Source organism: Helianthus annuus, chromosome 5 (assembly GCF_002127325.2).
Source record: "Helianthus annuus cultivar XRQ/B chromosome 5, HanXRQr2.0-SUNRISE, whole genome shotgun sequence".
NCBI lineage: Eukaryota > Viridiplantae > Streptophyta > Magnoliopsida > Asterales > Asteraceae > Helianthus > Helianthus annuus.
The window spans coordinates 161789714-161796956 of NC_035437.2; the positions used below are offsets into that span (position 1 = coordinate 161789714).

Consider the following 7243-nt stretch of genomic DNA (forward strand, 5'->3'; position numbering starts at 1 on the left):
TTAATGCGGGAAGTGCATGGTCATCGCATCATTTGACAGTTGAGAGGACGTCCGAGACTTAAAGACACGAAGATCGAGACAAAGCTACAGCCAAGGGGGAGTTTGTTGGTGCACTTGTGTCTGTACTTTGTCTGTATTTTGTAATGTTATAAAACGATGTCTTTTGTTAGTCTTGTTTACGTCTTGTGTTTGGTTTGTATATGTGTTTGACTGTAAGTTTGACCAAGTCAACCATCCTCCTGGTTTGACTTGGCCAAACAGTCAACACTTAGTGTATAAGTTTGTTAGTGTTCGAAGGATGTCATCGAAGGATAGTTTACATCCTTCGATGACCTCGAAGGATAACCTTCGATGGATACAGATGGACCTCGAAGGATATATCATCCTTCGAGGTATTTATGGATCCTTCGGAATCCTTCGGAGAGTTTCTGGTCGATAGATGATCCTTCGACAGACATTCTGATCCCTCGACACATGCAATCTGTTATGGGTATATATATCCCATGTATGGTTTCACTTCACAGTTAGTCTTTGGATAGTGTATGTGAGTGAACCAAGTCTTGTAGAGAGCATTTCAGTTTGGTCAAGGGCTGTAACCGTGTCCACTGAAATACAAGAGAAAACTTTGATATATTGCGTGTCTACTCTTTCTCTTTGTAACTTGTGCTTTCATCTAAACTATCGGTTTGCATTCTAGCTTGGATTCCGCACTTGCTAGAGTGTTAAACATAACAAGGATAAGGTTTAACCTCAACCTCCGAGGGACCTACAACTTCGAACTTCGGCCGCATTTGATACAAATGCTCCAAAACTCCGCAACCTTCCATGGGCTTGCGGACGAGGATCCCCATTTACATATTACTACTTTCTTAGAAATATGTGATACCTTTCGGATCAATGGAGCATCAAATGACGCCATCCGCCTTCGAATGTTTCCTTTTTCACTAAAAGACCGAGCAAAAGCTTGGTTCAACGCCCTCCCAGCTGGATCGGTAAACACCTGGGATGAACTAGCCCAAAAATTTCTATATAAGTATTTCCCTCCCGCTAAAACGGCTAAATTAATGACTGAAATTAATACATATTCAAAAGAAGACGGGGAATCCTTATATGAAACTTGGGAAAGGTTCAAGGAACTATTAAGCAAGTGTCCACATCATGGCCTTGCGATATGGCAACAGGTATCCACTTTCTATAATGGACTGTTGCCACACACAAGGCAGACACTTGACTCTAGCTCCGGGGGACTTTTAGGTAATCGCCGCCCGCATGAAATATATAACCAAATTGAGGAAATTGCTCAAACCAATTTTCAGTGGCACACCCCCCGAGGCAATAAATCTATTGCCCCGGGCGCCCATAAGGTTGATGAAAGCACTTCTTTACAAGCCCAAATCGAGGCCCTTTCTTCAAAAATAAAAAAATTAGAAATGACAAAAACAGTCTCGGTTCTGGCTTGTGAAGGGTGTGGTGGGCCACATGAAAATTGGAGTTGTATGAAAGAAACGGACGATCAACAAGAGTCGGTAAGCTACATTGATAATAGACCTAGGCCGTCGGGTCCTCCAACGGGCACTTACAACCAAGGATGGCGAAGCCACCCAAACCTTGGTTGGAGGGAGCCCGGCAATAGTAGTAACCAACAAACCCAACGAACAAACTTTCAACAACCAAGAAATGAGTCACAAAATTTCACTCAACAACAAGGTGGACGGGAAAGGCTTGAAGATACTGTATCTCGCCTCATCTCCGACACTGAAAAGAAAAACTCGGAAAGGTTTCTACAATTAGAGTCAAATTTTAGAAATCAACAAGCTAGTATTCAAAACATAGAAAAACAATTAAATCAACTAGCTCAAAATTTTTCCGAGAGACCACAAGGTGCATTACCAAGCAATACCGAAACAAACCCAAAAGCGCAAGTTCATCTCATCACGTTACGAAACCGCACCGTGGGGCCTGCGGAAGCACCACCGCCGACAGAGGAAACTGTACCCCCGCCTCTGCAGGAGAGGAACTCCCCTCCGTCATCAGAGCCTACCAAGGCTCCTCGAGTTCCATACCCCGGTAGGTTAATTCGTCAAAAGACCAATGAGCAATTCGCAAAATTCGAAAGTCTATTGAAACAATTGCATGTCAATATTCCTTTTATTGATGTCCTAACCCAAATGCCCAAATACTCTAAGTTCATGAGGGACTTCCTCACTCATAAAAAGAAAATTGAAACTTTGCAATTAGTTAACTTAGGCAAAGAATGCTCTGCTCTCGTACTCAACAAACTTCCCCAAAAGAAAATCGATCCCGGAAGCTTCACGATTCCCTGCTCAATCGGGGATTCCCCCGTTCGTAATGCACTAGCCGATCTTAGGGCTAGCATCAACCTCATGCCCTCATCAATGTTTAAAAGACTCGGCCTAGGAACAACGAGTCCTACAAAAATGAGCATACAACTTGCTGATCGATCCGTCAAATTCCCGCAAGGTGTCATCGAAAATGTCCTGGTAAAGGTAAGCAAATTCGCCTATCCGGCCGACTTTGTCATACTCGATATGGAGGAAGACACCGAGGCCCCCCTCATACTAAGGAGACCATTTCTTGCCACCGCACAAGCAGTGGTAGATATGAATGACGGAACACTCACCTTGAGGTACGGGGATGATGAAGTAAAATTCGGAGTTGGGAAGAGAATAGAAGACGACGACCCAGTCAACTACATGAAGGTTATTGATTCGAGTTTGGATGCTGCTCTCCGACGGTGTAACATGGGATGCCAAACATCCCACTCAGAAAATATATAACCTCACATTGGGTCTAGCCAAGGACCCTTATAAACGTGGCGCACCACGGAGGCATTCCGCGGAACTATCCTTAGTTTAGCTTAATCTTTTTAGTTTTAATTTGCAGGAATAAAACACACTCATGGTGGTAAAGGATGAAAAGGGAAACGAGAAAAATGGCCCCATGCACAAGAACAAAGCAACCCGACACAAATTTCTCCATTACAGAAGGTTCAACACGGGCCGTGTCCAACCAACACGGCCCCGTGCTGAACCCCCTGCAGAAAAATGCCCAGTTCAGGTAACTGGACACGGGCCGTGTTCACCAGACACGCCCCCGTGTCCAGGCTTCTGTCTCTTTTCTTTAATTTTTGTTACTGGCACCTGAACACGGGGCCGTGTCCGGTCCCCACGGGGCCGTGTCCAGACTGCCAGTAACATAAATCTTTGCTTTTTAACACCACATTACACATCCAATTAACCTAAAAATTTATTTTTGGGACACATTGAGGACAATGTGTAATTTAAGTATGGGGGGAAGCTAAAACTTTGAAATTTTGCAAGTCCTATTAACAAGCCTTACACAAAACTCTATTGGAACCGCTAATCACCCAAAAAAAATTTTTTTTCAAAAACTTTTCGTTTTTTTTACTTGTCTTGGTTTAATTTGGGAATAACAAGTTCTAAAAAGGTTATATTTTTACAAATTTACAACAGGTAGCGTTGTGATAAAAAGAACCAACATAAGAAAATTATGAAACAGCATGGCAAGCTTGGTTAAAATTCGATTATATATACTTGATCACATAAAAACCCATTCCCACAAAAGTGAGTTTTGAGCCTTTATTGAGCATACAAATTTACATCTTTAGACTAAATGCTCATTTTTCGTTTCTTGTGTGAATAGCCGCTTGGTTCTTACAACTCTAGAACTTGCCACGACGATTCATTCCCGGTCCTTACCAACTTAAACCCAAGTAAGTAAATGATGGAGGCATTAGGACTAACCATTTTTCTTTCTACACCATTATTTTTCAATTTTTTTTTACCACCTACCCAAAACCCCCCTAGTTAACCCCTTTGAGCCTAAACCTTTCATTTCTTTACCCTAAAACCTTTTCACCCACCAAAAAACCCTTTTTATTTTCACCCTTTATTTTAGTAACAAGCTCGTTTTTCGTGTGACCAAAAAAAAAAATATGATGATGAAGTTAGAAATAAACAAACAAAGCTATTTAAAAGCTTGTTTGGAGAAATACTTCGAAATAAAAAGTCACTAAAACAAAGTGTTTTACGAAAACCGACGCTTTTTACGCTTTTCGCCATTTTCTACTAACCCATTCACCCACCTTTAGCCCAAGCCTATACCCAAAAAGTCCTCTTGATATTTACAAAGGTATCAAGTTAAAAAGGAGGAGGATTGATTGCTTGGCAAGCTTATGGTAGGAATAAGTTCCACGCCGCTCTCGAGTGATTCACTAAAAATACACCTTCGGCCGAGTGTGAGTGATTTCTCCCGTGAGGTATGTGAACTTGTATATAAATGGAATTTTAAAAAAGGCATGTTATGCCCAAATTAGTAATTTCTCCTATGAAACGGTATAAACAAATCATAACGAATAGGATTGTAAATAAATAAAAATAAAACCTAAAAAGATCTTGGATTCCCGACACTCTATGACAAGCCAAAAACCTTCTCTTCTACCCATTCCATTTGGGAGTGTGAGCCACATATTAAAGAGTTTTGCTTGAGGACAAGCAAAAGTTCAAGTGTGGGGGTATTTGATGTGTGTAAAATGCAACATATAAATTACATCAATTGAGGCATAAAACTAACCCTTTTTAAGTACTAATGTTGGAAAAAGAGTGTTTTTGTCTTCCTTTTGTATTTTCAGGATTAAATGAGCTCAAATTCACAAAAGAAGCAAAAAGACAGCTAAATCTAACATAAATACAAGAAAAGGAACAAAAGTGGATTGCCCGACCCCTCAACGGCATCTTCCCAAGCAAAATAGAGAAGGCAGAAGACTTAACACGCCTCGTGCTCAGCCAGCACGGGGCCGTGCCCAAGAAGCAGCAGAAAAGACAAACCTATAGAAGCTTCTATTGCCCACCACGGGGCCGTGTCCAGCGAGCACGGGGGCGTGGCGAAAGTACAGCAGGCGCATTAATTGTAATTGCGAATTACAATTAATGAAGAGAGAGATTGTCAGACAAACACGGGGGCGTGTCCAGCGGACACGGGGCCGTGCCCAGCCTTCTGTTCAGCCTATAAATAGGAGTGCTTGGTTTCATTTCAACTCATCCCTTGGCACACCACCTCTCTCACACTTCATCCACCACCCACCACCATCACAACACTATCATCCACCACCATCATCCATTGTCCATCATAGAGTGTGTGAGTCGTCTCGGGATCCAAGATTGATCGTAAGAGTTCTTGACAATCAAGGCCATGTTTGCCTAAGTCTCTTACATCACTTGGTGAAGACAAGTGTTTAGTATAATACTTTTTATTTTTAATCTTTTGCACTTTTTATTTGGTTTTGTATTAATGACTTTAATAACTAGTTACTTATGTTGAAGGTGATCTTTCCTTATCGTTTGTCCGTGGTGTCTTGGCATTATTTTACTGTCTATATAAAATAAAAGATTTTCACCATTCATATTTCCACGGTCTATATGGAGGTATGTTGGCTACCTGGTCGGGGGTTAAGGGAACGGTTTGGTAAGGGTCTTGCCCTTGTTCAGCATTTAGAGGTCCTGCAAGGGACCTGGGTCAAATTTAGTAGGATCTCCTTCAATGCCCATAGGTATTGGATGGCGGGGATCCAAACTCTTTGACCCCCTCATAAGTTAACTACTATTAATACAATAATCCGGCTATTTAGGACTGTATCCCTGCTGACTCAGACTACTTAGCCGAGGGTAACGTCACCGCCAAAAGCGGGGCCTACCATAATTTGCATTAATAACTTAATTCATTATCTTCCAATAATCCAACCCTTTAGGATTGTATCCTTGCTGACTCAAACTACTGGGTTGAGGGTAACGTCGCCTTCAAAAGAGGGGCCTACTACAATAACTAAGATAATCTCATAAACAAGTGCAAAAGTGCGAAAATAATCAAAGGTTATACTAATACACGAGTCGGATCCAAGTGATTCATCTTGTCTATCTGTTTTTATTTTTATTTTAATTTTCAGCATTTAGTTAGTTTTTATTTTCTTAGTTTAAAAAAATCTTTTATAACTTCTTTTTGATTTGATTAGACGTTGAGGATAAACCGGTACTAAAAGCTCTTGTGTCCTTGGACGACCTCGGTATCTTACCAACACTATACTACGTCACCGATGGGTGCACTTGCCCATATGTGTGTTTAGTGTTTGTAAATATCGTGTTTTATAAATTTAAAACTTGGCTAAAAGTGTAAAAAGGGCTTAAATATACATCTAAAATATAACACACTTCACGCACATCAAACACATAAGGAACACACACACGTATAACAACAACCAAAGTTCGCGTAATTCGAGATTCGAGTTCGATGATGGTTAGATCGGTTTGATTACTGATTATTAACTTTATCGCATTGTTATTTCCTACTATTCACAGTCGTAAATCGGTTTGCGTCGATTAAACATTCGTTTACTTCGATTAATTCTGATTAACAACACTTACTCCACATAATACAAATAAGACATAAAATAGACTAATTATAGTCAAAGAAGTCAAGGTTGACTTGGACTTTGACTTTGGATTTGACATTCGAAAACACCGGGTGTTACAGCCTCCCCTTGTTTAGGGAATTTCGTCCCGAAATTAGGCTCGAAGCTGCACATCACCGTGAATGATTTTACCAACTTCTCGCTTCAGATCTTCAGTTGAACAACTGCGGGTACTTGGCCTTCATGTCGCTTTCGAGTTCCCAAGTGAACTCTGCGCCTCGTTTGCCTTCCCATCGGACTTTCACGATAAGGATGCGTGAGCGCCTGAGTTGCTTGGTTTGGCGATCCATGATTTCGACAGGCTTTTCCACGAAGGGTAGCGTTTCATTTACTTGAAGGTCGTCGAGCGGTACAATCAGATCATGATCAGCTAGACACTTTCGGAGGTTCGACACATGGAAAGTTGGGTGGACGTTACTAAGTTCCTCGGGTAGTTCGAGTCTGTAGGCGACTTTTCCGATCCTTTCCAGAATCTTAAAAGGTCCAACATATCAAGGCGCTAGTTTCCCTTTCTTGCCGAATCTGACCACACCCTTCCAAGGTGACACCTTTAGGAGTACGTAGTCGCCAACGTCAAATTCAAGGGGCTTGCGTCTTCTATCGGCGTAACTTTTCTGTCTATCCCTGGTTTTCAACAAGTTGTCTCGAATCTGGAGGATTTTGTCAGTCGTTTCTTGCAGTAACTCGGGACCGGTTAATTGCGAGTGACCGATCTTGTGCCACACAATAGGCGAACGG

At 41.5% G+C, this 7243-nt stretch overlaps 1 non-coding gene across 1 annotated transcript; it reads right to left on the reverse strand.

The window, feature by feature from the left end:
• Positions 1-1058: 1058 nt before the first annotated feature.
• LOC118492680 lies at positions 1059-1165 on the reverse strand. Its single transcript, XR_004894682.1, has one exon. It is a non-coding gene; the product is annotated as a small nucleolar RNA R71 (small nucleolar RNA).
• Positions 1166-7243: the final 6078 nt, after the last annotated feature.